General features: G+C 48.0%; 1 non-coding gene across 1 annotated transcript; it reads left to right on the forward strand.

Moving 5' to 3' along the window:
- The first annotated feature begins 8,940 nt into the window (after positions 1 to 8,940).
- On the forward strand, positions 8,941 to 9,125 carry LOC139274235 (U2 spliceosomal RNA). The gene has a single exon (XR_011595431.1). It is a non-coding gene; the product is annotated as a U2 spliceosomal RNA (small nuclear RNA).
- Positions 9,126 to 9,518: the final 393 nt, after the last annotated feature.

Below are 9,518 nucleotides of genomic sequence, written 5' to 3' on the forward strand. Positions count from 1 at the left end.
CGTAGTGTTTCAAGATGACTTCCTGATTACTGGTCGTGACACCATTGAACATCTACACAACCTGGAAGAGGTTTTAAGTCGCCTAGGCAGAGTGGGACTTGGGCTGAAATGCTTCAAGTGTGTTTTCCTGGTGCCACTTTTGGGGAGAAAGATTGCAGCAGATGGCATCAGGCCCATGGACTCAAAGACAGAGGCCATCAAGAATGCACCCAGACCACATAACGTGATGGAGCTGCGTTCATTCCTGGGACTCCTCAACCCGAGTTGAGCACATTGTTAGAGCCTTTGCACATGTTGCTATGTAAGGGTGACGACTGGGTTTGGGGCAAATCTCAAGACACAGCCTTTGAGAAGGCTAGGAACCTGCTATGTTCAAATAAGTTACTTGTACACTATGACCCATGTAAACGTTTAGTGCTAGCTTGTGACGCCTCATCGTACAGGGTTGGCTGTGTGTTACAGCAAGCCAGTGTATCGGGCAACCTCCAACCGGTTGCATACGCATCTAGATGTCTGTCTAAGGCTGAGAGAATCTATAGTATGGTCAAGAAAGAGGCGTTAGTATGTGTATATGGGGTTAAGAAAATGCACCAATACCTATTTGCACTTCGGTTTGAGCTTGAAACTGACCACAAGCCGCTCATTTCGCTGTTTTCAGAGAGCAAAGGTATAAATACCAATGCTTCATCCCACATCCAAAGATGGGCACTAACATTATCCGCTTATGACTATGTCATCCGCCACAGACCAGGGACTGAAAACTGTGCCGATGCTCTCAGCCGGCTACTATTATCCACCACTGGGGTTGAAATGGCACAGCCGGCAGACTTGCTACTGGTCATGGATGCTTTTGAGAGCGAGGGGTCACCCGTCACAGCTCGCCAGGACCTGGACCAGCCAGGGTCCTGTGCTATCATTAGTAAAGATAAATGGGAACTGGTCGGCCATTCCCGGGGAAAGGCAAGATGAAATTAAGCCGTTTCACCGACGCAAGATGAAATGTCCAGTTGGATTGTCTCTTATGGGGTAATCGCGTGGTTTTGCCAAAAAAAGGCAGGGAAATGTTTATACGTGACCTACACAGTACCCACCCAGGCATTGTCATGATGAAGGCAATTTTGGTGGCCCGGCATTGACTCGGACTTGGAGTCATGTGTGCATCAGTGCAACACTTGCTCGCAACTGAGCAATGCTCTAAGGGAGGCTCCACTAAGTCTGTGGTCATGGCCCTCCAAACCGTGATCCAGGATCCTCGTAGATTTTGCTGGCCCCTTTCGAGGAAAGATGTTTTTAGTAGTTGTGAACGCTTACTCCAAATGGATTGAATGCGTAATCATGTCATCCAGCCACCATTGAAAGCCTCAGGGTCATGTTCGCCACCCATGGCTTGTCCGACGTCCTCGTCAGCGACAATGGACCGTGTTTCACCAGCTCGGAATTCAACGAGTTCATGACCCACAATGGCATCAACCATGTCAGGTCTGCTCCGTTTAAGCCCGCGTCTAACGATCAAGCAGAGCGGGCAGTCCAAACAGTCAAGCAGAGCATGAAATGCATGACGAACAGCTCCCTGCAAACCCGCTTGTCTCGCATTCTGCTCAGTTACCGGATGCCACCCCACTCGCAAACCGGGGTTCCCCCGGCAGAATTGTTAATGAAGAGAGCCTTCAAAACCAGGCTCTCCCTAGTCCACCCGGATCTAAATGATCACGTGGAAACCTGGCGATACCGGCAGAACATGTACCACGATCGCGCGGCTGTTTCACGTGACATTGATGTTAACGACCCTGTGTTTGTCCTGAATTACGGTCATGGTCCCAAGTGGGTTGCTGGCACTGTTTTGGCCAAGGAAGGGAATAGGGTGTTTATAATCAAACTGTTAAATGGCCAATCGTGCAGAAAGCATTTAGATCAGACCAAATTGTGATTTACTGACAATCAGGAACGACTTGAAGAGGACATCGCCATCGACGATCCACCAACACTCAATCACAAGGATGAACCCACCGTTCCTGACAGTCCGGTCAGACCAGCTGCAGTGCAGTGCAGCAATGGATTGGCCAACTCACACACGCCAGGGTTTGAACTTAGACGATCAACCAGGGAGTGAAGGACTCTGGATCGTCTCAACTTGTAAATAACTTGTCCCGAAGACTTTGGGGGGGGGGGGAGTGATGTTATGTATGTAACTATGTAATACTTGCCACCAGAGGGTGCGACTGTTGGAGTCCTAATGGTCACCTGCACACACGTGCAGGGCCAGTATAAAAGGTTGGCTGCCATGTTGTTTAGGCACTCTGGAGTTGTAATAAAGAAGAATAAGGTCACATTAAGTTTAGCTCACAGTACTCAGCCTCATGGAGTTCTTCTATACACAACAAAAACGACCTACGGCCCAAGCACCCAAGGCCCTACCCCACTACTGGCCAAGAACGGAGAGGTGCTCATCAAGGACAGAGAGGCAGTCGGTGCCCGCTGGAAAGAGCACTTCGAGGATCTCCTGAACCGAGACTCTGTCTTCGACGTGAGTATCCTCGACTCCATCCCACCGCATGCCACCTGCCACCATCTCAGCAGAACCCCAGCCCGGCACGAGGTTGAAAAAGCCATCTGACAATTGAAGAACAAGTCGTCTGAAGCAGATGGAATCCCTGCCGAAGTACTAAAATATGGTAGAGAAGCACAACTGGCACAGATTCATGACCTCATCTCTCTTATCTGGAAGGAGGAGATCATGCCAGTAGATCCCAGAGAGGCTGTAATCGTACCATCTTCAAGAAAGGTGACGTCCGACAGTGGTAACTACAGAGGAATCTCTCTGCTGTCGACCACCGGGAAAGTCATTGCAAGAATCCTCTTGAACTGCCTTCTCCCTGTGGCTGATGAGCTCCTCCCAGAGTCGCAGTGCAGATTCCATCCACCAAGAGGCTCAATGTTCATGATTTTCACTGCGCGGCAGATACAAGAGAAATGCAGGGAACAGCACCAACCGTTGTACATGGCCTTCTTTGACCTCACAAAAGCCTTCGACACTGTCAACCTTGCGGGATTATGGAGCATCCTCCTCAGATTCGGCTGCCCTCAAAAGTTTGTCACCATCCTGCGCCTGCTCCACCATGACATGAAGCCGCGATCCTGACTAATGGATCCACCACAGACCCATTCTACGTTCGGACCTGGGGTCAAGCAAGGCTGTGTCATCGCACCAACGCTCTTCTCAATCTTCCTTGCTGCAATGCTCCATCTCACCTTCAGCAAGTTCCCCGCTGGAGTGGAGCTAAATTACAGGACAAACGGAAATCTATTCAACCTCCGCCGTCTCCAGGCCAGATCCAAGGTCGTCCCATCCTCTGTCATCGAATTACAGTATGCAGACAATGTTTGCGTCTGTGCACACTCGGAGGCTGAACTCCAAGCCATCGTCAACACCTTCTACCAACCTGCATCATCACACAAAATCCATGACGAGGCCTTGGACAACCTTTTTCCATACCTCATGAGTCTACCGTCAACAAGGGCAGACATCGACGATGAGGTCCAACACCACCTTCAGTGTGCCAGTGCTGCCTTCGGTCACCTGAGGAAGCGAATGTTTGAAGACCAGGACCTCAAACCCAGCACCAAGCTCCTCGTCTATAGAGCAGTGGTGATACCTGCCCTATTTGGCTCAGAGTCATGGACTATGTACAGCCGGCAACTCAAAACACTGCAGAAGTACCACCAACACTGCCTCCGCAAGATCCTGCAAATCCACTGGCAGGATAGGCGCACAAACGTCAGCGTCCTCGCTCAGTCCAACATCCCCAGCATCGAAGCACTGACTACGCTCGATCAACTCTGCTGGACGGGCCACATCGTCTGCATGCCTGACACGAGACTCCCAAAACAAGCGCTCCACTTGGAGCTCCGACACGGTAAGTGAGCCCCAAGTGGGCAGAGTAAACGCTTCAAGGACACCCTCAAGGCCTCCTTGAAAAAATTGAACATCCCCAATGACACCTGGGAATACCTGGCCCAAGACCGGCCAAGTGGAGTAAAGCATCCAGGACCTTGAGTTTCTTCGCCGAGAGTAAGCTGAAGCCAAGCGTCGACAGCAGAAGGAGCGCGCGGAAACCAAGGCACCCCCCCTACCCATTCCTTCAACCACCGTCTGCCTCTCCTGTGACAGAGACTGTAGGTCCTGCATCGGACTCTTCAGTCACCAGAGAATTCATTTTTAGTGTGGAAGCAAGTCATCCTCGACTCTGAGGTATTGCCAATGATGATGATGATATTGTACACATATATTTGAAAATTAAAGCTTGGCAAAACAAGAGTCGGATGGGGGTAAAGCAAGACAATCCTAGGGCCAAAAATTTTAAGTATTTAAAAATAAATATTTTGTTAAAACTTAGAAAAAGAAGCTATGGTTTAAGGCAGTAGGACAGCCTGAGCCCCCAACAGTGGATAATTTAAAATCTTTAAGATCATATAGTTAAAAAAGTAAAAATGTAAATATATATAAAAACTTGAAAGCCTAAATAATTTAGAACATTACTTATTTGAAGCTTACTTCCATGCAAGGAGAATAAAATGTCAAAAACGGAATTGGGGAAGTTCAGAAAATTGAGAATTGGTCAGCAGCCAGTGGGAGTTCGAGGAGCGGCCCATTAAAGGGCGTGACCATCGGGGAGCGACCACAGGAGCAGCCAGTGGGAGTTCGAGGAGCCAGCTGGTGCTGGTGCAAGGGCAGAAGGTAAACAAAGAAATAAAAAAAAATCGAAGTGTGACATCACAGCCAAGCAGGATTGGTGAGTATTTGATCTTTTTTTCTTATCAGTAGGAAATCTTTGGCATTGTTGCCAAATTAAGTTATTCTAAGGGTTAAGTCATGGCAGGAAGCCCAGACTCGTGTCATGCTCCTCCTGTGCTATGTGGGAAATCTGGGACACTTCCAGTGTCCCTGACTACGATGTGTGCAGGAAGTGTATCCAGCTGCAGCTCCTGATACATTTCTTGACAGACAGCATTACGGCACTGGAGCTGCGCATGGATTCACTCTGGAGCATCCACGATGCTGAGGATGTCGGGAATAGCACATTGAGTGAGTTGGTCACACCGCAAGTAAAGGTTACACAGGCAGATAGGTAATGGGTGACCATCAGGAAGAGCAGTGGAAGGAAGATAGTGCAGGGGTCCCCTGCACTCATCTCCCTCCAAAACAGATATACCACCCCAAAACAGATATACCACCTTGGGTATTGTTGGGCAAGATGGCTCATCAGGGGAAGGCAGCAGCAGCCAAGTCCATGGCACCAGGAGTGGCTCTGCTGCACAGGAGGGCAGGAAAAAGAGTGGGAGAGCTATAGTGATAGGGGATTTTATTGTAAGGGGAACAGATACGTGTTTCTGCGGCCGCAAACGAGACTCTAGGATGGTATGTTGCCTCCCTGGTGCAAGGGTCAAGGATGTCTCAGAGCAGCTGCGGCGCATTCTGGAGGGGGTGGGGGAACAGTTAGCTGTCGTGGTGCATATAGATACCAACGATATAGTTAAAAAATGGGATGAGGTCCTACACGTTGAATTTAGGGAGCTAGGAGTTAAATTAAAAAGTTGGACCTCAAAGGTAGTAATCTCAGGATTGCTACCAGTGCTATATGCTAGTCAGAGTAGAAATTGCAGGATAGTTCAAATGATCATGTGGCTTGAGGAGTGGTGCAAGGAGGCGAGATTCAAATTCCTGGGGCATTGGAACTGGTTCTGGGGGAGGTAGGACCAGTACAAACCGGACGGTCTGCACCTGGGCAGGACCGGAACCAATGTCCTAGGCGGAGTGTTTGCTACTGCTGTTGGGGAGGGGTTAAACTAATATGGCAGAGGGATGGGAACCTATGCAGGGAGGCAGAGGGCAGAAGCAAAAGGTAGGAAGGAGAATAGCAAGAGTGGAGGGCAGAGAAATCAAGGGCAAAAGTTAAAAAGGGTCACATTACAACATAATTCTAAAAGGACAAAGAGTGTTAAAAAAACAAGCCTGAAGGCTCTGAGTCTCAGTGCAAGGAGCATTCCTAATAAGGTGGACGAATTAACTGCACAGATAGCTGTTAACGGATATGATGTAATTGGGATTACGGAGACATGGCTCCAGGATAACCAAGGCTAGGAACTCAACGTTCAGGGGTATTCAATATTCAGGAAGGATAGACAGGAAGGAAAAGGAGGTGGGGTAGCGTTACTGGTTAAAGAGGAGGTTAATGCAATAATTAGGAAGGACATTAGCTTGGATGATGTAGAATCTATATGGGTAGAGCTGCGAAACACCAAAGGGCAGAAAACATTAGTGGGAGTTGTGTACAGACCACCAAACAGTAGTAGGAAGGTTGGGGATGGCATCAAACAGGAAATTAGGGACGCATGCAATAAAGGTATAGCAGTTATCATGGGTGACTTTAACCTACATATTGATTGGGCTAACCAAACTGGTAGCAATACTGTGGAGGAAGATTTCCTGGAGTGTATAAGGAATGGTTTTCTAGACCAATATGTCGAGGAACCAACGAGAGAGCAAGCCATCGTAGACTGGGTCTTGTGTAACGAGAGAGGATTAACTAGCAATCTGATCGTGCGTGGCCCCTTGGGGAAGAATGACCATAATATGGTAGAATTCTTCATTAAGATGGAGAGTGACACAGTTAATTCAGAGACTGGGGTCCTGAACTTAAAGAAAGGAAATTTCGATGGTATGAGATGTGATTTGGCTAGGATAGACTGGCGAATGATACTTAAAGGGTTGACAGTGGATAGGCAATGGCAGACATTTAAAGATCACATGGATGAATTACAACTATTGTACATCCAGTCTGGCGTAAAATTAAAACAGGAAAGGTGGCTCAACCGTGGCTAACAAGGGAAATTAGGGATAGTGTTAAATCCAAGGAAGAGGCATATAAATTAGCCAGAAAAAGCAGCAAACCTGAGGACTGGGAGAAATTTAGAATTCAGCACAGGAGGACCAAGGGTTTAATTAGGAGGCAGAAAATGGAATTTGAGAGTAAGCTTGCAAGGAACATAAAAACTGACTGCAAAAGCTTCTATAGATATGTGAAGAGAAAAAGATTAGTGAAGTTTAATATAGGTCCCTTGCAGTCAGAATCAGGTGAATTTATAATGGGAAACAAGGAAATGGCAGACCAATTGTGTTATGTCTTGGATAAAGAGTCAGACTCGATACTGCAAGCTCAAAGTAAGTGTGACCGTAGTCCTTTATTACAGATCTCAGAGTGTCTCTCCAGCTTGTGAGGCCTCTTTATATACAGGTGCTCCCAAGGGATTGTGGGATCCCTTGGGACTCCAGGGGATAAGCCCTCTGGTGGTTAGACAGGTTTTTACAGGTTTACATCCATAACAATACTCCCCCCCACCCCCACCCCCTTCCAAAGTCAATAGTGTAACTATTTACAATGTGAGTCGATCTGGGATCTTCCTTTCCCTGGTTGATCGTCTCGGTGCAAATGCTGGTGTTGGTGAATCATTTGTTGGGCCTTCGCTGGGCTGCTGCGCAGCTGGCCTTGCTGGACTGCTGGGGGTGGTGAGCCTTGCTGGGCTGCTGCAGGTGATGGGTTCTGCTTCGTGGTCAACCGTTGGGTCGCTGCCACTTGTGTGTGTGTGTTGGGGAGGTCGATAAAGGTAGAGTCTATTGTGGGTTGTTCTGGATAGTCCGTAAATATGAGTTTGGTTTGGTCCAAGTGTTTTCTGCAGGTGAGTCCATTTGCGAGTTTGACCATAAACACCCTACTCCCCTCTTTGGTCAAAACAGTGCCAGCAATCCACTTGGGACCTTGTCCATAGTTCAACACAAATACAAGATTATTTACTTCAATTTCGCGTGACACATTTGCGCGATCATGATATGTATTCTGTTGAAGCCGCCTGCTCTCTACCTGTTCGTGTAGATCAGGGTGGACTAACAAGAGCCTTGTCTTAAGTGCTCTTTTCATGAGCAGTTCAGTGGGAGGGACCCCGGTGAGCGAGTGGGGTCTTGTGCGGTAACGAAGCAGGACTCAGGATAAGCGAGTCTGCAGTGAGCCTTCAGTTACCCTTTTCACGCTCTGCTTGATTGTTTGAACTGCTCGTCCTGCCTGAGCATTGGACGCTGGCTTAAATGGGGCAGACATGACATGTTTGACCCATTGCGGGTCATGAATTCCTTGAATTTGGCACTGGTAAAGCACGGTCCATTGTAACTTACAAGGACATCAGGCAGGCCGTGCATGGCAAACATGGCCCGTAGGCTTTCAATGGTGGCAGCGGACGTGCTTGTCGAAATTATCACACATTCAACCCACTTGGAGTACGCATCTGCAACCACTAAAAACATTTTCCCCAAGAATGGGCCTGCATAGTCGACATGAATCCTAGACCACGATTTGGAGGGCCAAGACCATAAACTTAGTGGCGCCTCCCTGGGTGCATTGCTTAACTGGGAACATGTATTACATTTGTGCACACAGGACTCTTAAGTCCGCATCGATACCGGGCCACCACACGTGGGATCCGGCTATCGCTTTCATCATTACAATGCCTGGGTGGGTACTGTGGAGATTACTAATGAAAGTGTCCCTGCCCTTTTTTGGCACAACTACCCGATTACCCTATAGGAGGCAGTCTGCCCGTATAGACATTTCATCTTTGCGCCGCTGGTACGGCTTTATTTCTTCCTGCATCTCTAACGTGACACTAGACCAACTTCTGTGGAGCACACAGTTTTTTTACTAAGGATAGTAAGGGGTCCTGGCTCGTCCAGGTTCTAATCTGTCGGGCGGTAACAGGTGATTGCTCACTTTCGAATGCTTCCATTACCATAACTAAATCTGCAAGCTGTGCCACCTCCACCCCGGTGGTGGGCAATGGTAGCCTACTGAGAGCATCGGCACAGTTTTCTGTACCTGGCCTGTGGGTGATGGCGTAGTTGTATGCGGACAATGTGAGCGCCAAGATCAAGTGTAGTATCTGTTCTTATCAGTTTAATATCCCCTATGGGGACATGATATTGAATTGATTTTTGGACAGGGAGCTGGATCAGGGGCATGCCCCGTCCACTCCATGCACCGACCTGGTATTGCAATATTTCCAGGAACGGTGCAACTTCGCCTCTCGGCCTTTTGGCCTAAGATCAAACACATTGGCGCAAAGTGATCTTTGGCGTTAGAATTGATCTGGAACGAAATTCGATAAAATAAAAATTTTAAAAATGTGAGCGCCCATCTCTGGATGTGGGCCGATGCATTTGTATTTATCCCCTTATTTTCAAAAAAGAGGGATATAAGCGGTTTATGGTCTATTTCCAATTCAAATTTGAGCCCTAACAGATATTGATGCATTTTCTTTACCCCGTAAACACACGCTAATGCTTCTTTTTCGATCATACTGTAGGCCCTCTCGGCCTTAGACAGACTTCTGGATGCATAAGCAACCGGTTGCAATTTCCCAAATTCATTAGCTTGTTGCAATACACACCCGACTCCATATGACGACGCATCACA

This window comes from Pristiophorus japonicus, chromosome 9 (genome assembly GCF_044704955.1).
Source record: "Pristiophorus japonicus isolate sPriJap1 chromosome 9, sPriJap1.hap1, whole genome shotgun sequence".
Lineage (NCBI taxonomy): Eukaryota > Metazoa > Chordata > Chondrichthyes > Pristiophoridae > Pristiophorus > Pristiophorus japonicus.